This window comes from Apium graveolens, chromosome 4 (genome assembly GCF_009905375.1).
Source record: "Apium graveolens cultivar Ventura chromosome 4, ASM990537v1, whole genome shotgun sequence".
Lineage (NCBI taxonomy): Eukaryota > Viridiplantae > Streptophyta > Magnoliopsida > Apiales > Apiaceae > Apium > Apium graveolens.
In genome coordinates, this window is record NC_133650.1 from 271,643,990 (window position 1) to 271,671,587 (window position 27,598).

A 27,598-nucleotide genomic window follows, 5' to 3' on the forward strand; every position below is an offset into this window, starting at 1 on the left:
AGGTTGTATAGGTGAATGCAATAACTCGAGTTTGATTCCCAAAAACTATATTATTTATATAAATATTAAAAATAGGGGTAGTTTTATTTTTTTAATGAGACTTTTTAATCTCAAGAATATTATCAACATGTTCTCCTATTATATATAGAAGAGAAGAGATGTTAAAAGTCAACTCTTTTTATCAATTTATATTTAATTCATCAGTCGGTAGAATGTTCCCGTGCTAAAATAACAAATAACAAACTATATATTATTCATTCGGCTTAAAAAATTATACTATTGACCGAGTTAAAACAAAATTAAAATTTAATAGTAATTTCTTGGTCAATATAATGATATGGGGTAAAAGAAATAGTATATGTGATTCATATAAGCTAAAATAAAATTATATTATTAACCCAGATTAAAATAAAACTAAAATTAAAGGAAATATAATTAGTTGAATTTGTTCGGTAAAAGGAATAACGAAAATCATGCTAAAATAAAATAATTAATACTATTGTATTGATTAGCTAAAACAAAATTAAAGGTCAAAATAAAAAATATTTTTATACGATTAATCCAGATTAAAGAGAAAATCAAATCCACGTAACTCCTTGATTAATACAATATACATAAAATGGGGGATATGAAGACCCCGTCATTAAAACAAAAATGTTTAAAAATTTGATAATAGTTTAATATTTGGGCTTATATAGTTAAGTGCTTACTTCTATAACAAAAAATATATTATTTTAATGTGGTTAAACAAAGTTGTATTATTTTTTTCTTAACGAATAAGACTTATAACATTATTGTTTCAAAAAAAAGACTTATAACACTATAAATGAGTATATGTTCTAAGAAATTGTAAGACATCAGTAAGGATCGAATTCAGGATCTAGGACTTGTGATGAAAGAAGATAACCTCTTGAACACTTATCTATTCAACCGTGCTCAACAAAATTATATTATTGACATAGCATAAAAAAAGTCTAAAGATAATTAGTTTGTGAGAATAATATTTTTGAGATTAACTCACCTAAGTTTCTTGTAATAAAAAAATCACATATAAAAACATGAGGCATTATTGTAATTGTAGAAAATTATGTACATTTACAAAAATATCACTAATATATACTAAAAATTACATGCATCTCATGTAAGTTTCGTGACCTCAGGAACATTTTTCTCTTAATTTTTCTATATAATTGGGGTGAAGGCCCGATACGATTCAATACTATAGTTATGTTATCAAAAATACCTTTATGCGGAGTACTAAGTTCGAAATACCGATGTGTCACATTTTTTGTAATAGCATGTCATAGAGATACGAGCCACACACTCACATGTTCGATGTTACATTGCCGCAAGTGAAGGATGTCGACATACACATCTACTATAATCATATGTGCAACGAACACGCTCCATACGGAGGCATACAGAGGCGGATCTAGGGGGTGGGCGTTCTTGGCCCCCATAAATTGTTGATATATAATAGGCATTATACATCTTGTCTAGATTTGTAACGTAGCGTAACCTTGTTCTTCAAGGTGGCTAGAAATCAGAGTTCGACTCCCAGGTGCTACAAATCTACTACTATTTTTGTTTTTTTGCTCTTAATTAGTTTTTGTTTCTCTTCTTTTTGAATTTTTCCTTCTAAACTTTTCTCCATAATTCCTTTTACATTATTTTTTTACAAATTAAAGTGCTTTCAATTATTATTTAATAATTTTTGTTGTTGATAACATCATGACACGAGTACTTTTTTAAAAAATAATAATTTTTATTTCGTAACTAATAATATATTATTTTTATTATTATTATAAAAATTGGAATCCCCTAAAAAAAATTCTAATACCGACACAGATGGCATACAATGGTTTATTAAAGCAACTCCAATAGGGGTGACAAGAGGGGTGCCAAGTCATATGTGGCATGGCACCCTTGAGTGTCAACCCATTGGAGTGTCAACGGTGCTTAAAGAGTGCCACGAGAAGTGATCAACTTTTGGCACCCCTTCAATATAGCTAAAATCCAATTTTTTTAAAAAAATATATAAATATAAATCTTACCTTTTCAATTATATTTAATTTGTTTATTTATCTAGTGTGTTGAGTTAGTATGGGGACCATTTACGCAAATTGAGAGGGTGTTAGCTATTGGAGTTAAAGGGAGTTAAAGGGTGTCAACTTCAATATAGATGAGAGATAAATTAAAAAATTAATATTTTAGGTGAGTTGGCAATGGTTGGCACACCTAAAGGGTTCCTCTATTTGAGATGTTCTTACCAGCTATGGAAAACACCATTTCAATCCCAACTAATACTTTTTTCTCTGGATGTGTCACAAACAATTGCCATAGTTTACAATTATAAAGGCTAAACCTTGATTTGGAGGATTCAAGTGATTTGTGTGGGTATAGATGTGATATTGCTCCTTGCTCCACTAAACCAAAATTACCCTCTTCCGTTGATATTTTGACGGAGATGTGGTGTAGTTGTTGGTGGGGAATCTGGAAAACAATGCCCGACCAGGGGTGGTGGTCGTCAAGCACCTCTGGCGTGAGAGTACGTAACTTGTGGTGGAGAATAACAAGAAATAATAATCGAAAAATAAATATTTGGTTTCTGAGAGTTATTATGTCAGGGTGATATGGATGCTAAAGTGGTGAGAATAAATATGAGAGTATATGTGAGAATCAGAGTGAATCCACAGGTGTGTGAAGTTTTATTGGTATTTATACTGTGTAGTGTCACTTACTGTTACCCCCTATTGCATAGGTTTGTTCCTTTTCTTCATGACGGGCATGACATAATGGCATATCTCTTTTTATGACTTGCTGTCATATTTACTACTTCCGTGGAAGCGTCCTCTTATCCGGGAATACTGAATGATGGAATGATCTTAGTCCAAGAAGTAAACGTCTCCTAGAAGGAGGGTAATATTCATTGTTCAAAAAATGGTATACTGGAGGAAGAGAGTATCATTGATCTGGGAGGTAAAGCATTACTGTGCTTCACATTTATTAGTCAACTTTTTAGATATGATAGATTTTCCACGTGATGACTTGGGGCATGGTTTGATATGGACGATAAAATGGTGAATTCAAGGTGGGTATTATCATTGCCGCCACTCCTGCAACCTACTTTAGAAGTTGGAGGAGTAATTGTTTGACCATGATGTGACTTGATATATCTTTCTCTTTAATGTCCACTTATAACCTCTATTTGGTGGGGGTCTATAATACTGGAGTTTGAAGAGTTATCTTGATCACTGAAATTTATTATCTATTTGCTTACTTTTACAGGGTTTGTGAAATTTATCATGGACGGAAGGAGAATTACTTTCTCTTACGATAAGGATGTGGTTGTGAAAACTATCTGGGCTGGGAGCAATGCTGGTCAGAGATTCAAACGTTGTGCAACTAGAGAGTGTCCTTGTGATGTCTTGGTTGATGAACCTTTGAGTTTTCGTGCTTGTGAGGCCATCGAGGAGTTAATTCGGGAGAATAACAAGTTGCATGGCTTCTATATGGACAAGATTGATCATTTGAGAATTTGGAAGCCTGGAAAGTGTTAAGTGGCATTTATATCCACTTCAAACACTTTATAAAGACTCGAATTGGTATTTTGTACTCAAGTTGTTTGTGTATTTGACATGTTTTGTAGTGTTTTGCATTTCAAGGCATAGATGAAGGAAGGAGGAGATTTAACATTGTTTTGGTGCTAAATTGGTGTTAGGAAGGTGCCTCGATTGATTGCTTGTTGATCGCCATCAAAAGCCAGCCAGTAAAACAGAAGTCAAAATAATTTCCACGAGCTTAGCGTGCCCGCGCTGTGCGTGTTAGCACGTGCCCGCCCCGGTTGGACAGAAGTACAGCGCGCCCGCGCTGGGATAGCGCGCGGCCGCACCAGGTCAAATTCTGAGAATCCTGATTCTATTCTGAGACTGATTTTCTGGACTTCTATTCGAGTTGGGCTGCTATATAAAGACTCTTTTAAGACGTTTTTCAGAATAGAGACTAAGGAGAAGACATCGAGAAGACCTAGGAGCACAAATTCAACGAAGGAGAAGAAAAGCTTTTTTTACTTGTGATTCTTTGATTGAGTTGTATCTTGGATGCTTATTTTCTTGTTTGTTGAACCTATTACTCTTGATTGCGTACTTTGATAATTTATTCGATTTATAAAGACTTAGTTTATTATACCATGCTTTCATCGGAACCCACGATGATGATGAGTTCGGTTATGAACTAATCGTTATCGTGGGGTTCTAGCGGATTTACTTATGAATTTCAATAGTTAATTTGTTTCAATATCTTAGTGTGCGATAATTGTATGATATCCTAGTATTGGTTGTGCTTATTCGTCTTATGAGCGTCGCGAACTTAAAAGATAGCGTGTTAATCTATATTTAAGCGAAAGTGAATATAGAGGTTTAGAAATTGTCATGCTAGCATAGGTTCATGTATTTGTTATGCATGATTCGTAGGTAACTTTAACCATCTTACTTTCCCTATGTAATCACGATAAATAACTTGTGCATTGAACCGTTATGTTGTCAAATTCTATAGACATATAGGGTCTCAACATAATTGTTGTCTATTCAGCTTCTATCTCTTTGTGGATGCCTGGTAGTAGGGTATTCGTACAACGAAAGTTGGCGTTTACTAGTTTCATGTTGTCTGATTAGTTGTCATCATCATTTCATGCTAAGGTTACCAAGAATGACTTTGAATAAAATAGTAATGAAGTTAGAATCCCATATTTGTCTCATATAAGTAATTCAACCTTAATTCTCTTAGTTAATTCTAGTTAGTATAATCTCTTAGTTTAATAAAAATCCCAATTGTTATTTGTCTTAGCATTGAACAATAGTCATATCATTGTTGCATAAGTGCATAGATTGAAGTTAACCTAAACCAGCCCCTGTGGGAACGAACTTGATTTATATCTTATACTACTTGCGAACACATGTACTTGCGTGTAATTTTAGCGCGTGTTTTCGCCCTAACAAGTTTCTGGCGCCGCTGCCGGGGACTCGGTGTTAATTTTTAGTTTATGTGCTTGACATCATTGGTCATTAAATTTCACTGACTCAGACTCTTTTACTTACAAGGTTTACTTTAGTCGTGTATTTCAGGTACTCTAGTTATCATTCCAATGGAAGAACCAGTAGCAAATCCAAAGGTGTGGATGGATTATTCTCAATCGCAGATCAATGACATTCGGTCTAGCATTGTTAGATGAGTCATCATGGCTAATTCTTTTAAAATCAAGGCTAGCATAATTCAGATGGTGCAAAATTCAGTCCAGTTTGGAGGTTCTCCAACGGACGATCCCAATATGCACATTAGGGATTTCATCGATATATGTGACACCTTCAAGTTCAATAATGTTTCTGAAGATGCTGTGAAACTAATTTTGTTTCCATTCTCTCTGAGGGACAAGGCTAAGAGCTGGTTACACATTCTACCGGCTGGATCTATCACTACTTGGGAGGATCTTGCTCAGAAGTTTCTAACTAAATTCTTCCCTATGGAAAAGACAGCTGCACTCAGGAATGCTCTTACTCAATTTGCACAGCAATCGGGGGAAACTCTATGTGAAGCTTGGGAGCACTACAAGGAGATGCTTAGGAATTTTCCTCATCATGGCATGCCTGATTGGATGATCATCAATTGTTTTTACAATGGTTTGGGAGCACAGTCAAGACCCATGCTCGATGCAGTATCAGGTGAAGCATTATGGGCAAAGAGCTACGAATGATTATCATTAACTCAGAGATTGCCACAGGGCAAGGTAGCAGGACTTCTTGAAGTGGATACAGCTACGGCTGTCACTGCTCAACTAAAGGCGTTGTCTAGGAAAATCAATTCTCTGGCCAACTATACAGTCAATCAGATAGCCAGTTTTTGTGAGCTGTGTGCAGGTGCGCATGCGATGGAGCATTGTGCTATATCTTGTGAATCAGCTCAGTTAGTGAGCAACTTTCACAGGCTGCAGCAGCTAGTTCCTGCCATGTACCATCCTAACAACTGTAATTATCCTAACTTCAGTTGGAGCAATAATCAGAATATGGTGCAACATCCTTATCAGCAGTATGCAGCAAAGCAATTCAACCCTCCTGGTTTTCAACAACCACAATATGGACCAAGACAACAACTCCAACTTCAACAACAATCGCATGGAAGTACAAGTCAATCTAATGAAAAATCTGAATTGGAGGAGTTGAGGCTCATGTGCAAGACCCAAGCGGTTTTTATCACAACTATGGAGAATCAAATTGGGCAGATTGTCAATGCTTTATTGAATCGACAACCCGGTACACTTCCTAGTGATACAGAAGCTGATCCATGAAAGAGGGAAGTTAACGAACAGGTGAATGCCATCACCTTGAGGTCCGAAACGGTTGCCAGCCCCCAATTTTAGCAAGACGAAGAGTCTAAAAATTCTGTCCAGAATGCAAGTGCATCTACACCTTTGCCAAATCCAGAAAATGAGATTGTAGCTGAAAAAGTTGTGCAGCAGGATGTCGAGGTGGAACCGACGAAGAAAGCTGTTGAACGCAATCCTCCTTAGAGTAATACAGGGGATAAACAGGTCTACCCACCTCTGCCATTTCCTAAAAGGCTTCAAAACCATAAGTTCGACAAGCAATTTGCCAAAGTTTTGGAGGTTTTCAAGAAGTTGTACATTAACATACCTTTTGCTGAAGCTCTAGAACAGATATTGAGCTATGCTAAGTTCATGAAGGGTATTCTATCTCGGAAGCTAAAACTTGAGGAGTTGGAAACCGTTGCTCTAATGGAAGAGTGCAGTGTTGTGCTGCAACAAAAACTACCTCATAAGCTTAAAGATCTAGGAAGCTTCACGATACCTTGTACCATTAACAATCTGTCATTTGACAAGTGTTTATGTGACTTGGGAGCTAGTTACAATCTGATGCCATTATCTGTCTTCAAGAAACTTGGTTTACCTGATCCAAAACCTGTAAACATGTCCTTATAGTTGGCCAATCGGATCATCACTTATCCACGAGGTATAGTGGAGGATGTCTTGGTTAAGGTAGATAAACTCATGTTCCCTGCTGATTTTGTAATTCTAGAATTTGAGGAGGATAAGAAGATTCTCATTATCTTGGGAAGACCATCCTTGGCTACAATCCGAACTATGATCGATGTGCAAAAAGGAGAGCTTACTATGAAGGCTCAAGATCAGAAGGTCATTTTTAATGTGTTCAAGGCAATAAAGTTACCCACAGATAAAGAGCAGTGTTTTAAAGTAAAGCGGAACAACTCTGTCGTGAATTCAGAGCTTGAGCAATTGCCAAAGTCAGATACCTTAAAGAGATCCTAAATAGGGGAATCAGTTATTGAAGATGAAGAAGGAACAGAGCAACTGCAGGTTTTGAAAGCACCTACGTGGAAGAGGAAGTTCGATATATCATTCGATTCTCTTGGGTTAGTAGAGCTGAAAATTTCTCAGGAGCGTCTTGTTGTGCATATGTTGTGTACTTGATGATTTCATAAACAAAACATCTAAGTAGATTTTACTTAGTGAAATTATGTAGCACTCGACGGATAAGAATTATAGTCCCGACGGATAACTCATTATAGTCCCGACGGATGATTAACTTATTATCCATCGAGTGAGTAGCTTATGTAATAATAAGTTTATAGCACAGTTATGTATGCACCTTTGTATAGAATCTGTAGTAGCATATAAGTCATGTTGACTTTAACTAGATATGCAGAATAGGTTGATTAATTGTACATAAATGATGTCTTGTAATTCTGCATAAGTGAAATAGAGTCAAGTGCCAAAATAGCTACCGACGGATGATTAACAAAGCCATCGACGGATGATCAAATGACTATCAATGGATGTTTAATATAGCAGTCGACGGATGATCAATTAAACCATCAACGGATGTTCTGAAAGTCGACGAATAATCATATGAAGAATTCAAACAGCAGTTGAACAGTGAAAGCTGACACACAACCGTCGAGATGTATACAAACACACTATGAAAGCCCATTAACTGGGTAATAGAGGACGAAAAGCAGCAAAGCTTAAGACTGTTAGATTTTATATTTGTTCAGTCTTTTTGACTTTGTAATCTTGGTATTATATAAACCAAGAGAGTAGCAAATAGAAAAGAAAATAACTGAGATAGCTGAGAAACACAAAAACAGAGAAATCTTTGTAAGCAGAATCTTTAGCATTTCCTGTATTCTCAGTAGTTCCATTTGTAAGCAGTTGTGAGCATTTCTGCACACAGAGTCCTCTCGATATATTATATATATCTCTGGTGGAATTGTTTAAATCCACCAGAAAGTTTTTAAAGACTCTTGTTTTTAATTACTTATGTTTTGATTCAATTAAGTTTACATTCCGCATTGTGCTAATCAAAATAAATATATCTATAATCGAGTTGAACATTTTTATTTCAAGAAAAAGGTTCAAGAATTCCATTCAACCCCCCTTCTGTAATTCTTGCTACATTGTAAAGGGACTAACACGTCTTGAGCCATCTGTTGAAGAAGCTCCCACACTTGAGCTCAACCCACTGCCTAATCATTTGAATTATGCATTCTTAGGTGCACCCCCTGACAAAATTTTGGAATATATCTATGATAATCTAAAACTGCCAAGGAAGTTTGGGACACAATACAGATAATTTGTGATGGCACTGAGCAAGTAAGAGAAATTAAAATGCAGCTCCTGATTCAGCAATATGAGCATTTTCACAATGAAGAAAGTGAGTCACTCACTGACATTTTTAGTAGATTCCAAAAACTACTAAATGCTCTTAAGTTGCATGGAAGAGTCTATCAGATTAAAGACTTCAATCTGAAATTTCTCAGATCTCTTCCAGAGGAATGGAAACCAATGACAGTCTCATTGAGAAACTCACAAGATTATAAGGAGTTTACTTTGGAGAGACTGTATGGCATTCTGAAGACCTATGAGCTTGAGATAGAGCATGATGAAAGAATGGAGAGAGGAAAGAAGAAAGGAGGATCCATTGCACTAGTTGCTGATCTGGAAAAGGAGAAGGAAGTGAAGATGGAAGCTGTAGAATCAACTTTAAAGGTCTGTGAGAATAAGGGTAAGGGGCTAGCTGCAGAAAGTGAAGATTCATTAAGCCAAGATGACATGGAGGACATTGATGAGCACCTAGCATTTCTTTCAAGAAGATTTTCCAAGCTCAAGTTCAAGAAGAACTTTGGAGCAGCCAAGCCAAATAGAAACATGGTGGATAAGTCAAAATTCAAATGTTTCAAATGTGGCTTGGCAGGGCATTTTGCAAATGAGTGTAGAAAGTCAGATTCTAGTAAAAAAAGGTTTGAGTCTGTGGATTATAAGTAAAAATACTTTGATCTACTCAAACAAAAGGAAAGGGCTTTTATTACACAAGAGAATGACTGGGCAGCTGATGGTTTGGATGAAAATGAAGATGTCAGCTATGTCAATCTAGCCCTAATGGTCAAGTCTGATGAAACAGAGACAAGTTCCTCAAGCAATCAGGTAATCACTACAAACCTTGCATATTTATCTAAAGTTGAGTGTAATGATGCAATAAATGACATGTCTACAGAATTGTATCATTTGCGTGTTACACTTAAGTCTCTCACTAAAGAAAATGCTAAAATCAAAGAAAACAACTTGTTTTTAAGTGAGAGGAATAATGTGCTTGAGTCTTAGTTTGTTGAGTTTGAAAAACTAAAAATTGATTGTAAGATTGCCAAGGAGGAATTAACTGAGTCCTTGAAAAAAGAAGAAATTTTGAAGAAGCAGCTCGAGCGTGAACAAGAGGTGATTAAAGCATGGAAAACATCCAGGGATGTTCATGCTCAAATCACCAAAGTTCAAGGAATTGAGTATTTTTGTGATGAAGCCTGGAAAAAGAATAAAGAGAAACTAGAACCTATTTTGGTAGATGGGTTGCTGACAGATGTAGACTCGACGGATGATGAGGACTATCCGTCGGATAAAAAAAAGTGTTATCCGTCGAATGATAAAAATCCTCATCCGTCGGCTGTAAGAAAACCCATTAGCAAAGCCAAATTAATCAAGCTAAATGATAAGTATGGGTCTGTTTCCAAGAACTTTGTTTCAGGAGAGTCAAGTCAAGCTAAGAAAGGGAAAAAGGCTAATGTTGGTCACATGACTGTCAAACAGTTAAGTGACGTACTTGAGAAAATAGAGGTAAAAACAGATACTAAAAAGAAAAATAATAGGAATGGTAAAGTAGGGATTAACAAACACAATAACTACACACCTGATAAATATGCCCCTAGAAAAATCTGTGTCAAGTGTGGTAGTGTAAATCATTTGTTTGTTAATTGCAAATCTGCCATGCCTACTCCCATGTCTGTTCAGCCTCAATTTCCTAACATGAATACCATGCCTCCCATGCCTGTTAATGATATGCCTACACAGAACATGAATGCACAGTTTGCTAATATGCCATTTGTACCTAATCCATATTATGCTGCATACAATATGCCTCAAATGCCATTTAGCATGCCTTACTAGAATAATATGTTTGCACCAAGCATGTCATTTTCTGTTAGTCATAATATGCATGATAATTATGTTGCATTAAATGGTTTCAAAGGCCCAACCCAAATGACTAAGGAAGAATCTGAAATTCCTAAGTCAAATGAGTTAAGACCTAAGAAACAGAAGAAGAAAGCTAACAAGGCAGGACCCAAGGAAACTTGGGTACCAAAATCAACTTGATTTGATTTTGATGTGTACAGGGAAACAGAAAGAATCTTTGGTACTTGCATAGTGGCTGTTCAAGACACATGACTGGTGATTCTACCCTGCTCACAGAGTTTAAGGAGAGAGCTGGCCCAATTATTACTTTTGGAGATAACAGCAAAGGTTATACTGTGGGATATGGCTTGATTTCAAAGGACAATGTCATCATTAAAGAGGTTGCCTTAGTGGATGGTCTCAAACACAATCTGTTGAGTATCAGCCAGCTTTGTGATAAAGGCAACTCGGTAACCTTCAATAAAGAAGCATGTGTTGTGACTAACAATCAAAACAACAAAGTGGTTCTCACTGGTGTGAGAAGAGGAAATATGTACCTAGCTGACTTCAACTCAACTAAAGCAGAATCTGTAACTTGTCTTCTCAGTAAAACAAGTCAAGATGAAAGTTGGCTATGGCACAAGAAGCTATCCCATTTAAACTTCAAAACCATGAATGAGCTGGTAAAGAAAGAACTAGTAAGAGGCATTCCTCTAGTGGAGTTTACAAAGGATGGACTGTGTGATGCCTGCCAAAAAGGGAAGCAGATCAAAGCATCATTCAGGAAGAAACTTGATTCAGCAATTGAAGAGCCTCTGCAACTTCTTCACATGGATTTGTTTGGACCAGTCAATGTATTATCAATTTCAAAGAAAAGATTTTGCCTAGTAATTGTAGATGATTTCTCAAAGTTCTCTTGGACATATTTCCTAAAGTCTAAAGATGAGGCTAGTGGAATCATCATCAATCACATAAGGCAAGTTAACAATCATCCTGATTTCAAAGTTAGAAGAATCAGGAGTGACAATGGAACTGAGTTCAAGAACTATGTTATGAGAGCATTTTGTGAGGAAAATGGGATCTTGCATGAGTTTTCAGCAGCAAGGACTCCACAACAGAATGGAGTAGTGGAAATAAAGAACAGATCTCTTATTGAAGCTGCAAGGACAATGCTTGAAGAATCAAAATTACCAACATATTTCTGGGCTGAAGCTGTAAACACTGCATGCTACACTCAGAACATATCTCTAATTAATCAAGCAAGATGCATTACTCCTTATCAATTGTTCAAGAACAAGAAGCCAACTCTAAACTTTCTTCATGTCTTTGGCTGTAAATGCTATATTCTGAGAAATCAAACTGATCAAAATGGGAAGTTTGATGCTAAAGTAGATGAAGGAATTTTTGTTCGATATGCTGTTGGTAAAGCATATAGAGTCTACAATCTAAGAACCAACATTGTTGTGGAATCTATACATGTTATGTTTGATGATAAAAAGATTGAAGGACTGAAAGATGGAGATTACCATGAGAGCCTCAAATTCGACAATGTTGAGATGGTCAGTGATGGAAGTGATGATGAGAGTGATCAAGAAACAGTGTCTAAGGATAATGCAGATAAATCTACCACCAATGAAGCACAAAACTCAACATCCGTCGAGTTACAAAATGCTTCATCCGTCGGAAGGCAATCTGTGTTATCCGTCGGTAGACAACCTGCCTCATCTGTCGGTACTCAAAATTCACCATCCGTCGGGTTATCAAAAGGAGCAGGAAGTCAAGGCAGATCACCCATAGAAAATACCCATTTCTCAAATCAAAGATCCACAAACTCAGGGGGAGTTTCTAGCAATCAAAACTCAATTACACATCAAGACAACATTGAGGTCTCTTCATCTAGAGCTAATCTACCTCAACCAAGGAAATGGACAAAAGATCACCCCTTTGAACTGATTATTGGTAATGTTTCTTCTAGAGTTCAAACAAGAAGAGCAACTCAGGAAGAATGTCTATACAACAGCTTTCTTTCAAAGGAAGAATCAAAGAAGGTAGAAGAAGCGTTGTTAGATCCTGATTGGATTTTAGCTATGCAGGATGAGCTAAACCAATTTGAAAGGAATAAAGTTTGGAAGTTGGTACCCAAGCCTAAAGGAAAGAATCCAATAGACACCAAATGGGTATTCAGAAACAAGATAAATGAAAATGGTATAGTAGTAAGGAACAAAGCCAGATTGGTTGCTAAAGGCTATTGCCAGCAAGAAGGAATAGATTTTGATGAAACATTTGCTCATGTTGCAAGACTTGAAGCCATCAGAATCTTCTTAGCCTATGCAGCCCATGCCAATTTCAAGGTCGATCAAATGGATGTCAAAAGTGCCTTTCTGAATGGAGATTTGGAGGAAGAAGTGTATGTTAGTCAACCTCCTGGCTTTGAAGATCCAAAATTTCCAGAGTATGTCTATTATCTACTGAAAGCACTTTATGGACTAAAGCAAGCACCTAGAGCCTGGTATGACACCTTATCAAAGTTCCTTTTGGAAAATCACTTCACAAGAGGTACTGTAGATAAAACTTTATTTTTCAGAAATGTTAATGGCTCTAGCATACTTGTTCAAATTTATGTAGATGATATTATTTTTGGCTCTACAGATGAGAAACTTTGTAAAAAGTTTGCCAAACTGATGCAAAGTAAGTATGAAATGAGTATGATGGGAGAACTAACTTACTTTCTTGGTTTACAAGTTAAGCAAGTTAGTGATGGAATATTCATTAGTCAAACTAAATATATTTTTGATCTTTTAAAGAAGTTTGATCTAATGGATTGCACTTCTGCAAAAACTCCCATGGCCACTGCAACTAAGCTTGAACTAAACACTACTGAAAAGTCTGTGGATATTTTAAGCTATAGAGGCATGGTTGGCTCACTTCTGTACTTAACAGCTAGTAGGCCAGATATAATGTTTGCTACATGTGTATGTGCTAGATTTCAGGCTGATCCTAGAGAGTCTCACTTGATAGCTATTAAGAGAATTTTTAGATATCTCAAGGGAACACCAAAACTTGGCATTTGGTATCCTATAGATTCTGGTTTTGATCTAACTGGTTATTCAGATGCAGATTATGCAGGTTGCAGAATTGACAGAAAAAGCATAACAGGAACTTGTCAATTTATACGAAACAAGCTTGTGTCCTGGTTCAGTAAAAAGCAAAATTCAGTTTCTACTTCTACAGCTGAAGCTGAATATATTGCTGCTGGCAGTTGCTATGCACAGATTTTATGGATGAAAAATCAATTGCTAGACTATGGTTTACAAGTTGAGAGGATTCCTATTTTCTGTGATAACATAAGTGCAATTGCCATCACTGAAAATCCAGTGCAACATTCAAGGACAAAGCACATAGACATCAAGTACCATTTCATAAGGGAACATGTAATGAATGGTACTGTAGAGTTACATTTTGTTCCAAGTGAGAAGCAACTTGCAGATATCTTTACCAAGCCACTGGATGAATCCACCTTTTCTAGGTTGGTAAGTGAGTTAGGTATGCTTAATTTCTCTTGAATTTATCTGAGTTATTTTGCAAGTTGAAAAGTAGCCAGAAATTTAGCTGATTTTTAGTAATGGATGAAATTTTGGCTAAGTCAAAATTTGCATCTTGACGGATGACCATTATCCATCGAGTTGAGTCATCCGTCGATATACTATTTGCAAATAAAAATCAATTACTTTTCTGGAACCTTTTAAAACTCGACGGATAACAGTTTATTCTCATCCGTCGAAGTGTCTAAATCTTAACCGTTAATTCCCTGAACATTATCCATCGAGTATACTTACAGTTTGTAAGTATTATATTAAACGGCTATTTTTAGGCAAGTTCTATTGGGTAATTTACTTTTTTTTATTATTTTCATCCGTTGTTTTTGAGATAGTATAAAAGCTTATTTCATTCCAATTATTTTCTTTTATCATTCTCAAATTCAACTGCTTTTATTTTATTCTCTCTCAAGCAAATATCCTCTTTCTCTTCAAGCTTTCATTCTCTAACAATGGCACCTGTAGTAAAGATCATGTCTCAGACTGGGTTCATTTATGAGAAGAACAACTCCACTGCTTTGGTCAATAAGGGTATTCAGCAATCAGAAGACTATCACAAGATGATCGACTTCGTGAAGAACTGCAAGTTAAGTTATGCCATGCTTGAATCTCCCACAATTTACTGTGAAGTTGTTGAAGAGATGTGGACCACTGCAATCTACAACTCTACTGACAAAACCATCACTCTAACTATCAAAGGTAATGAGTTCTGTATCAATAGTGATGTGATAAAAGCATGTTTCAAAATTCCTGATGATAATGTAACTTCACCACACACTGACACTGATATTATCAATATGCTTAATTTCATGCATTATGCACTTCCTACTACTAAGCTAAGTGAGATTAGAAGATTAGGTCTTAGGAAGGAATGGAGTTTCATATGTGATGTTGTGACTAAAGTTTTCTCTGAAAATTCAGTAATTTTGATTCTGTGAACATTTCCATGCTTAACATGCTATACATGCTAGTTACAGATAAATTTTACAATTTCAGTGACCTTATCTTGTATGAGTTAGCTTTTAAACTAGGTGAGTTAGCCAAAGGGGAAAGAATGTATATTATGCTAGATTTTTCATGATATTGGCTAACCATCTTTGTCAAGAGATTGTACTTGAGAACCCAAACAACAAATTAGCTTGTTGGGTTCAAGAGAAAAGAATCATTGCAGATTTGAACAGAGCCAACCATCATAGGGATGTGCCAATGTTCTACTTTCCTGTAATGCAGACACCTCAGGTAAGTGAGGTAAGTTCATCCATACCCTCAACTATTCCAATCTCCTCAATTTCTTTGAGTTCAGGAGTAGTTATGGCAACTGTGACAATGACCAAACAGTTGCCTACCAAAGCTGCCAAATCAACTATAATTTCTAAATCCAAGTCAAAGAAAACCCCCTCTGGTATCTCTCAAAAGGTACCAGTTGAAAAATCTACCAAAGCCAAAGAGGGGAGTGTGAAGGAGGGTCAGTTAGGTGAGGGAAGGGGTGAACATCAAAGAAACCCCAAGGATAAGGTTGGAGAGTTGAGTGAATCCCAGCCTAGGCACAAAGCAGTTTCCCAACAAACTGCAGTGCTTAAAAAGGACAAAAGCTCACTTCTAGCTGCATCCTCCCAAAAGGATGTGGCTATTGAACAAAGTTCTCAGCCAAGAGCACAGGCCAAAAGGATTAGGGACACAAGCTCACCCTAAACTTACACAAGAAAGAAGAAATCCAAAACAACTGGGGATGCACAGGGCACACACACACAGTGCAAACTGGTGTTAAAGACACAGTCCCTGCACTTTCTCAAATTCAGATTGATGTGGCTCCAATAAATGTGGAGTCACAACCAAAATCTCTTATAATAGAAGCCTCTGAAACACCATACTCACCAACAAACTCTCTGGAAGTGGATATGATAAACACTTCAATTCCTGATTCCCCTTCTTTAACTCTGTTGGGGAAGCCAAAATCTAGTACAAGTGAGCATCATCTTTTAGATGATTTGTTAGCTCACTTGCCAATTCTTTCAGATACTATTGTGACATCTGTGCCTCAAATAACTTCAATCAACATAAAGTCAACAATAGTTTCTCTTCCCACCTCATTCATTTCTACTCTCTCGATGGATATTGCTCATCCGTCGAGTAGTGATTGTATCCCGACGGATAAGCTTAACAGCAGTTATCCGTCGGATAGCTTTACCACTCACCCGATGGATATCACTTATCCATCGAGTGTCTCTACATAACTTCAAACTTCAATTATTTCTGGTGTAGAAGACTTAGTGGTAATACAGTCACTCTTAGGACTGAGAGAGGAGAGTGCATTGAGTGAGAGGCTGGGTTGCTCCCAGGCAAAAGGAGAGGAAAAGAGTGAATCTCAATAATCCATTTATTCAGGATTGGCAAAAGTGAGTGAGAGTAGTCCCACCTTAGTAGGTGAAGGTGAGGGTGTGAGGGTGAGGAGCCAGGGTGAGACCCTGATGCAACAAAAGAGAGGTTATGAGAGAAAGGTAGGTACAGGAGAAATAAGAATGGATTCAGCCATTGCTAGTGAGTCAATGATTGTGGATGATGCTGAAAAGGGAAGACAATTTCAGCAACATTATAAAGCTGAAATTGATAACATTTCCTTGGATGCTGACACTTTTACTCATCCTGTGTCAGCCTATCAATTGTTGGCTGCTCAGGGTAATGTGGAGGCAGAACAGACTTTGAATTTAGTACACACCTCAGAATCTCTTCAAAGAGATAAAGTTGCTGTCAATAGGATGCCTTCTCAAGCTGGTGAGCCGTCTGAAGAATTTGGAGTAAATTCTAATGATGATGACTCTGTTTCTTTGGATGGAAGCATGAACTTAGGGGGAGATGAAGGCCCAAGTTCTATTTTAAATTTACCTGGATGGGCATGGACAAAGGAGTTTACACCAGGATAATTTGATGTGTCTTTGGTCAAGCAAGTGATGGCTATTCAAAAGGCCCTTCAGGAAACTTTAGATGCTGGTACCAAGGCGATTCTTCAAGCTCACCTAGACTCTCTACATCTCATGAAGATCCAGCACTTAAGACAGAATATGAGTGTGGATGAACTAAAAAGAGATATAGCTGACTTGAAGACATACAATTCTGAGAAGCTGGATTCAGTAATGCCATATGGTACCATGCAAGATCTATTACTAAGATTGAGGAGAGAATCAGATTCTGAAAAGAAGCTAGCCAAGCTGGAAAACAGAGTTCAAGTTATTGAGAATTCAGTGGCTATCCTTCTTCAAAATCAACAAACTCAAACCAATCTTCTCATGCAACTGACTAAAGTACAAGGCCTAAATCCTTAACTTGATGATAACAAAAAGGGGGAGAGAGAATCAAGTAAGGGGGAGAAAGGACCAACTGAGGGGGAGAAACTTCAAGTACAAATCATCAAAGTAATTGTACCTTCAATTACAGTCTCCAAGCCAACATTTGTAAATGGTATAGATCTAATTAAATCAGCAGCAGCAAATTTGAAAGTTACTGAAAAAGGAAAGTTGAGTTTGAACAACTAGAATAAGATTGATGAGGAGATACAGAAAAAGTTTGAACTAGTCAAGGAGCCAGTTCAGTCAGCCATCCATCACTCTCATGTCAAGCCAATCAGTGTGAATGAGATGAGCATGAACTATCTGGAAAAAGGACAATCTTCCTGCATCAAGTCTACAAAGGCTGAAATAATTCTTAAACCAAGGGCAAATTATCCAAAGTCATCTTGGAAGAACCCTATGGAAACTGTGTATGAGACACCCAAGCCTGATGAAAAGAAGCTTCTGTCAAGATCTATTATCTTCTATAAAGATCCAGCTGATTTAGCTTCAAAAAGGAGAATTGCTAAGATATTCAAAAATGGAAAGGAAATTTGTGTGGTAGCTGGACATCCACAATTTGCTCAAGCAAAGAAAGAAGAAAAAGCCATATTAAAGCAGGAAAAGAGGCAAGCTGCTCTAGATGCAAAGAAGTCTAAACAAAAGAAAGAACAGATTGCTATCTTGGCCAAGCTACAGGCTGTGAATTCTTCTCAACAAATTCCCTCTCAACCATCTGAAGCTGCTGAATCTAAGAAGAAAATTGAAGAACAGAAGAAATCCCAAGGAAGAAAGAATTGGCTAGAAGAACAAAAAAGAAACTGGATGTTGTTGACAAGGAATTGGAAGATCAATTTCCTAAGGAATCCACTCAAGCTACAACTCAAGCATCAAAGCCCTCTGTGGTATTTGAAGACATAAGGGTGGTGGATCCCTACAGGAACATACATGCTGAACCTATTGTGCCAAAGGATGAGCCAATAGAGTGGGATAAAATACCAATTCCTGACTTCAACTTACCAATCCTTAGCAAGCCAAAAAGGACAAAGTCAAGGGCAGTTAAGAAAGTGAAGCTGTCACCTCTCAAATCCAAGTCAGTAGTTAAAGCTCAACCCAAGGTCAATAGGGGAGACTACTTGTACTTGTGTGACATCAAAGAATTTTCAGATCTAAATCTTTATCTGGATGAACTGGATGAAGTAAGGGCAATTGATGCATACAGAAACCTACCTGAAAGGTTGGTGTTCAAGTACAAGGGAGGAAGGGAGATTCAGTGGCCACTTCACAGGATTCTTCAAGAAAGCCAAGCTGTGCTGATTAAAGTCTATTCATCCTTCAAGAAAAACTTTGGGTTCAATGTAACTGCAAGAAGACTAGTATTGAAGAAGATTGAAGAGCTGAGGAGTGTTAGAGCTAAAGATGCACTCCCAAAGACTCTAATCATCCCATACACAGGGAGAAGAGTACATCTAAGGCCCTACTGGCTGATGGAATTCATGGATGACAAGGGTGTAAGAAGATTCTTCAGATTAGAAGACCAATTGAGTATCTCTAGAAATGAGACTCTCTTGGAAATGCAAGAAAAGCTAGATCTCTCAGAATCTGATGAACTAGAATTCCACAGGCAGCTCCAGAATCAAATTGAAGAAAATAACAGAAAGCTTGGAAGAAGATCTAGACCTTCAAGGAACTAGAAAAATCTGATCAGGCTAGAGGAGCATCTTAAATTGACTGTGAGCCAATCCTTGTTCATTTTAATTAATTGAAGCATTTTCAGTTTTATCTACTTATCTTTAAAGATATATGTTCAGGATGTTTTGTTATCATCAAGTATCTCTTAATTTATGGCTACAATTCCAGTTAACATAAATTGGGGGAGATTGTTGTGCATATGTTGTGTACTTGATGATTTCATAAACAAAACATCTAAGTAGATTTTACTTAGTGAAATTATGTAGCACTCGACGGATAAAAATTATAGTTCCGACGGATAACTCATTATAGTCCCGACGGATGATTAACTTATTATCCATCGAGTGAGTAGCTTATGTAATAATAAGTTTGTAGCACAGTTATGTATGCACCTTTGTATAGAATCTGTAGTAGCATATAAGTCATGTTGACTTTAACTGGATATGCAGAATAGGTTGATTAATTGTACATAAACGATGTCTTGTAATTCTGCATAAGTGAAATAGAGTCAAGTGCCAAAATAGCTACCGACGGATGATTAACAAAGCCATTGACGGATGATCAAATGACTATCAACGGATGTTTAATATAGCAGTCGACGGATGATCAATTAAACCATCAACGGATGTTCTGAAAGTCGACGGATAATCATATGAAGAATTCAAACAGCAGTTGAATAGTGAAAGCTGACACACAGCCGTCGAGATGTATACAAACACACTGTGGAAGCCCATTAACTGGGTAATAGAGGACGAAAAGCAGCAAAGCTTAAGACTGTTAGATTTTATATTTGTTCAGTCTTTTTGACTTTGTAATCTTGGTATTATATAAACCAAGAGAGTAGCAAATAGAAAAGAAAATAACTAAGATAGCTGAGAAATATAAAAACAGAGAAATCTTTGTAAGCAGAATCTTTAGCATTTCCTGTATTCTCAGTAGTTCCATTTGTAAGCAGCTGTGAGCATTTCTGCACACAGAGTCCTCTCGATATATTATATATATCTCTGGGGGAATTGTTTAAATCCACCAGAAAGTTTTTAAAGACTCTTGTTTTTAATTACTTATGTTTTGATTCAATTAAGTTTACATTCCGCATTGTGCTAATCAAAATAAATATATCTATAATCGAGTTGAACATTTTTATTTCAAGAAAAAGGTTCAAGAATTCCATTCAACCCCCCTTCTGTAATTCTTGCTACATTGTAAAGGGACTAACACGTCTTGAGCCATCTGTTGAAGAAGCTCCCACACTTGAGCTCAACCCACTGCCTAATCATTTGAATTATGCATTCTTAGGTGCACCCCCTGACAAAATTTTGGAATATATCTATGATAATCTAAAGGGTGACCGACCGGTTCCTCCCATTCTTACAGATGGTCCCTCTCGTGCACCACAGAAAGTTGATAGGTTTGGTATTGGTGATGCACAAAATAGAAGGTTGATTCGGCGTATTGAGGTCATGCATGACATCCACTGACGTTTTGCTGAAGATTTGACACACGTTCTTCGTACTATTTTACGAGACATTGGTGTCGAGGTTGGTGTCGAGGTTGATTGGCCACCTGATCCTCCACACGAAGAGGGTGATCCTCCCGCTAACTAGGTATGAGGACATTGAATATTTTAAGTTTGGGGGTGATAATGTAAGGATTAGTTTGTGTGTGAGTCCATATAGATGCATATTCATGATAGTTCAGTTCATATAGTTTTCATATTTGTCATGTAGTTATTTTTTTTGGCGTATTTATTATCATATTAGTATGTAGCATATAGTTGCATTGGCATTATATCATGATCCCTTAGTTTGGTTTTTTGATTAATTTGTGATGTTGATTCGAGTGTAGTGATGTCGTATAGAGGAAGGTTAAGTCCTAACGAATTGATTTGCATGCTAGAAACAAAAAAAATTCACTAAGTCTTATAGGTTGCGTGAGTGCAAGATCATGATCATGAATTGTTTGTTTGTTGAGGTTTAATCACTTGTTTATGTCTAGAATTTATGTTGTTCTCTTAGTGACGAAATAACATGAATTTATTAAAAATTGGAGAAAAACATTAGATTTCATTGCTAGTTGTTGTGGTTAGGTGTCAAATGGCTAGTAGCCGGCACATTTTATATGAGTAGTCTAGGGTTGAACGAGATGGAGCGAAACGCACTCGCTCAGAAATTGTTGAAAAAAAAAGAAAGAAAAAAAAAGAAAAGAAAAAAATGTGTTATGTATAATTGATCACGAGTAGGCTCTTTAATACTCAAGTTATTAAGTTCTAGGGGACTTTGTGCCTACTGACCTAAGGCTTTTACAGTCTGAGATCCGCTAACCTAACGCTCACTACATGGGTATTATTGCATAAGTCTTTTGTGGACCTCACTCATTGCACGATCAAATAAGCATATTTGTGTTTGTTATGTGTTATCAATAAAAGCATGATTCCGTGTATAACTCCGATAAAATTGAAGTGTTATCAGTTATTTTGAGTTTATCGTTTATTCTGTTTATAACCTTGTGATTTCCTTGATGAGTAGTGAGTTATGGTTATTGATCTAGTTGCAAGAGTATATCTGTTAACCAAATTGAACACACGCATGTTTCCGGCTTATGAGTTGAATTGTGGGATTTGATTGGTCTTTCTGCGAATAATTGCATTTGTTGAGATGTTGCTCATTGGTTGGTCTAGTTAATCTGAGGGGATCGTTGCATTCATGTAGTTTTCATTCATGCATTTTTATTTTATTCTTTGAGTCTGTTTATGCTTGGGGACAAGCATCGATTCAAGTTTGGGGGTGTGTTAAGTGGCATTTATATCCACTTAGAACGCTTTATAAAGACTCAAATTGGTTTTTTGTACTCAAGTTGTTTGTGTATTTGACGTGTTTTTGTAGTGTTTTGCATTTCAGGGCATAGATGAAGGAAGAAGGAGATTTAGCATTGTTTTGGTGCTAAATTGGTATTAGGAAGGTGCCTCGGTTGATTTCTTGTTAATCGCCATCAAAAGCCGCCAATAAAACAGAAGTCAGGAATTTTTCCAGGAGCTTAGTGCGCCCGCGCTGTGTTAGCGCGCGCCCATGCCGGTTGGACAGAAATACAGCGCGCCCGCGCTGGGATAGCACGCGCCAGGTCGAATTCTGAGGATCCTTATTCTATCCAGAGACTGTGTTTTTGGACTTCTATTCGAGTTGGGCTGCTATATAAAGACTTTTTTAAGACGTTTTTCAGAATAAAGACTAAGGAGAAGATGTCGAGAAGACCTAGGAGCACAAATTCAAAAAAGAAGAAAAGCTTATTTTTACTTGTGATTCTTTGATTGAGTTGTAATCTTGGATGCTTGTTTTCTTATTTGTTGAACCTATTACGCTTGATTACGTATTTTGATTATTTATTCAATTTATAAAGACTTAGTTTATTATACCATGCTTTCATCGAAACCCACGGTGATGATGAGTTCGGTTATAAACTAATTGTTATCGTGGGGTTCTAGCGGATTTACTTAAGGATTTAAAATAGTTAATTTGTTTCGATATCTTAGTGTGTGGTGCTTGTATGATATCCTAGTATTGGTTGTGCTTATTCGTCTTATGAGTGTCGCGAACTTATAAGATAGCGTGCTAATCTCTATTGAAGCGAAAGTGAATATAGAGGTTTAGAACTTGGCATGCTAGCATAGGTTCATGTATTTGTTATGCATGATTCGTAGGTAATTTTAACCATCTTACTTTCCCTATGTAATAATGATAAATAACTTGCGCATTAAACCATTATGTTGTCAAATTATATAGACATATAGGGTCTCAACATAATTGGTGTCAATTCAGCTTCTATCGCTTTGTGGATGTCTGGTAGTAGGGTATTCGTGCAACAAAAGTTGGTGTTTACTAGTATCGTGTTATTTGATTAGTTATCATCATCATTGCACGCTAAGGTTACGAACAATGACTTTGAATGAAGTAGTAATAAAGTTAGAATCCCATGTTTATCTCAAGTAATTCAACCTTAATTCTCTTAGTTTATTCTAGTTAGTATAATATCTTAGTTTAATAAAAACCCCAATTGTTATTTGCCTTAGCATTGAACGATAGCCATATCATTGTTGCACAAGTGCATAGATTGAAGTTAACCTAAACCAGTCCCTATGGGAACGAACTTGATTTATATCTTATACTACTTGCGAACGCGTATACTTGCGTGTAATTTTAGCGCGTATTTTCGCCCTAACAGAAAGTGATGAGTTGTGTTGATGAAGCTGCAAGAAGTGGAGAAGAAGGTGGAACGCGAGGAATCTGATGATGAAGATGCTTCTTGAACTCTAATTGTAAGTCTTTTAACATGTGTCATAAAGAGGTCTTGAAGGGTTTGTCCTACATTAGTCCTCCTTGTGTTTTAATCTTTTCCTTGTTGTAGATCTTGTAATTGGTATCGTAATGAGAACTTGAGGGGTATGTCCTTCATTAGTCTTCCTTGTGTTATAATCTTTTCCTTGTTGTAGATCTTGTAATTTGTATCCTAATGAGAACTTGAGGGGTATGTCCTTCATTAATCCTCCTTGTGTTGTAACCTTTTTTCAAGGAATGAAATATGGATTTCTTCTGCATTTGTTAGTGTCAATTTTATTTTAAGTTGTGTTTCCCCCCGCACATTACTAGCGGGTTGTGCCCACTAGTGATGGCCTTAGAAAAAAGTTGAAACTTGTATAGGTATTTGGAAGGTGGTAGATGTTTTTGTAGGAAGTAGGTTATATTTTTTATGCTCCAAAAAATTGACCAGATTAAATTGGGTGCCCACAGGCGATGCTAGCGGGTAGTACCCGCTAATGACGACTTTAGAAGAGAAATATAAAATTTGTGTAAGTTCTAGGAGGAATTATATAATTTTTATGTCTCCGTAAAATTTAAATTTTGCACCACCAAGCTATGGGAAACAAAATTTTAAATTTGTGTATATATGTTTTGAGGAAGGGATTAAATACTTCGGTAGATCTTGTGTCATAAAGTAGTGAAATATTTATTTAATTAAATAAAAATTTAATTAAATAATTAAATAATAAAGACGATATATGTAATAACCCCAATTTTTGGAAATTTTTGAAACCCTGATGAATAGTAACTTGTGCTGACAATGCTGATTAAGAAAAATTATCAGACCACGATATATAGGAGTACTGTTATGGATAAGATCGTATTAGTATTACATAAAGTAAATAATTGTATGTAAAGATCGTCAGAATCAATATTCGAACACTTTGATTTTTCCCAAAAATCTACCAGATACCAAAAGAATTGAGTATAAGGTAACATGATTACAAGGATTTAAATTCAAGGATTATAAGAGAGGATCATAAAAGGAATATAAGATATTAATAAAGGTTCAGGGAAGCCCAAGTAATAAGAACACGAATATGATCCCTCGAACTATTAACGAGAACGAGAGTTAAGCGAACCGTAAAATAAATAAGCGACCAAGAGACAAGCTTGTACAAAAAGCCAAGGAATATGACATCATCAAACCACAAGACAAAGACATGTGGAAAATGGATGACATAAGAAAGGTGACATAAAAACACCACACAAATTAACCAAGCTAACAAAACACCACACAAAAACACCAAGAAAGCAAACAATTCATTTTCTCTCTTTTCTTCATGAAGCTCTCGGCCTTTCTTTTTAAAACAAGGAGGAGTTTTTCAAAACTCAAGCTACACACCTTCAAAAATTATAAGGTTTGTTTCCTTAGCTTTCATAATTCATAACTTAGTTATGCTATAAGTTTGGATCCAAGAATACAAGGTTTACCTAGTTAAATAATTCCTAAAAGTTTAGGGTGAATAGTAACTTTCAAGAATAAACTTTTGATTCTTGATTTTATTTGTAAGGTCAAGGTAGCTTAAGCTTAGATCAAGGTTTCCATGGGCATTCCAAGGATCTTTCATTGATTAAGAGCTTCAAGAAGGTATAAAAACTTCAAACCCTAAGCTTTACTTTGAATGTTTAGGAGTGGTTTTGATTGTTATAGTATATGAGAAGCATGATGCTCATGTGTTTCAAGTTTGGTTGAGTTTGTAGTGATTTGGATGATTGAACCTTGTTTATAGTTAATGAAACTTAAGTATAATTAGTAGTTCATGTTTAGGGTTGAATGAATTGGAAAATCTTGAGATGTTGGGACTGATGTGGTAAGGTTTGGATGAGGGTTGGTTGTATTGTTGATTGTGAGTTGGATTGTGGTTCTTTGGAATGGTTTAAAACTTTGGTAATCGCGTAAACATAGCCGTCGTAATGTCCGATTTACCTTAGACTGTTTTTGTTCTTAACTTCAGAACCCGTGAACTTACTGTAAGATTCTGACCATTGCCATGTTTAGATAGTTCATGTTACGAGCTTCGTTTTGATATGTGTTTCGCTTGAATCCGATGTATGGTTTAGGAGAAACGACCGTTTTAAGTAACGGTGTTTCGCGAACGAACCATTTCCCCTCGCCTTACTTTGAAACTGGTTAAGGACCTTAACTGACTAATTAGAGTATGAAACAATTATGTAAAGTGGATTAGGCAGTTGGTAGAGTACTCGCGAAAGAATCACCTTAAAATTCTTAATGGTTAATTTATTAAAAATGGTGGAGCTGAGGGTACTCGAACGACTTATGTGATTCGTTAAGCGTAAGAGTGACCATAAGCGAACGTTAGGGTTCAATTGGTTAAAGTCTAGTTTCTTAAGCGACCGTGGTTTAATTCCGACTTATGTTGTTGTTCATAGGTTATCGGACCCACTCTAAGCTTAAGTCTATCCGGGAACACTCAGGCAAGTTTTCTACCCGTTATATTATTGTTGTGATGTAAATATATGTATATGCATTATCTTGTGATAAGTGCATGATTATTATTAGCAAATATTGCGATATATTGGAGCATGCTGATATGGTATATATGCATCTCTGTTTCGTAATCTTGATATCTAATTGTTGATTCAAATGCTTATAAGTTACATAATACTTATGCTAGAGATAAGCAGTAGTTGCGTATACCCTTAGCATAGGGGACCCAAAGGTGAACATTTTCTAAACCGGGAGTCGATGTTCCCGAGTATAATATATATATATAATATACACATCTTGTACCAGTGATAGCAGTTTATATTTCCGAAGTTTATTCTCAAGTTTTCTCATATTGTAACACAAAGACTGGCCGATTGCTTTCAGTTATATAATCAAAAGCGTTTCCAAGTAATTTCAAAATCTATTCTTGTTCATATCATGTTTTAATGTTTTAATATTTTGTGGTTCATATCATGTTTAAATGTTTTAATATTTTGTGTTAATATGCATACCATGTCTTAGTCTTAGTCTTACTATATATATTACTCTCCCTACTGTTTCTATTAATATTTGTTGGTCCTATTACGTCCTTTTATATATATATATATTTATATATATATAGATATAGTTTTCAAAACTATTAATCGAATAAGGTTTATTCGATAACTTTATTTTATTTAATTAATATTATTTTGAATATTCATTTGAGGACTTATGACTCCGCTTATTTTATTTAATGAATATTATTTTGAATATTCATTCGAGGACTTATGACTCCGCTTATTTTATTAAATAATATTCTTTATTTCATTAAAGAATAATGTTTCGATAATCTAACTTATTTTCGATTATTCAAATAACGATCGTACTTTCGTATAAGTATATCTTTGGTTATTTATTATTCATTTCAAGTATGAGTTTTAAAAACTTCTACTTCAATTATTTTTATAGAGATTATCCTTTATGGGAATATTATTTAAATAATAATATTCAGATATTCTCCAACATATCGGGACTGATTTATTTTATCAAATCAGCGTTACTCCAAACATTCTTTAAAATGTTTTCGAGTCTTCAAAATGATTTTAAAAGTTAGAGCGGATCCCAAAACTCATTTTTAGATTTAAGATCTTCCTTTCGAAGGGGATTTAAATACTCGCTCAAAACCTGAGAGATCCGGCTCTGTGGTGTATTTTATATTCGCAACGAGGTTGCTGTTTTGAGAAAACATTTTGATTACTTGCCCAACGTTCGGGAAGTAAGTCCATCTATTTGAGTCGGCATAAGCAACATGGGCTCAGTGGGCATCCATGAAAGTGTAAGTGGCTCAGTGGGAGTCCATCAATGCGTAAGTGGCTGACTGGCAGTCCAGCATAGGTCCTAATGCGTCCAAGGTGATGACCAGTGGGGAATTCGTCAATCTACTAGTAGAAAAGGTTACTTATTGGTATCTTTGCCTGATCATCAAGATATCGGGTTTATGCCAAGGTTTTCTTCTTTCCAAATTCATTGGATATTATAACTCTTTTTATACTTTTCATAACAGAGGTTTCCAAAGAAAGTATGAGATATATATATATAGGTGTATATATATATCGGGACTTAATGAAATATCTCATAACTTCATTTCTTTTGAATGATATTATTTTAAG

General features: G+C 36.1%; 1 non-coding gene across 1 annotated transcript; it reads right to left on the bottom strand.

Annotated features, from left to right (window-relative positions):
* Window positions 1–5,533: 5,533 nt before the first annotated feature.
* Window positions 5,534–5,640, bottom strand: LOC141722191 (small nucleolar RNA R71). The gene has a single exon (XR_012575215.1). It is a non-coding gene; the product is annotated as a small nucleolar RNA R71 (small nucleolar RNA).
* Between the last annotated feature and the right edge of the window lie 21,958 nt (window positions 5,641–27,598).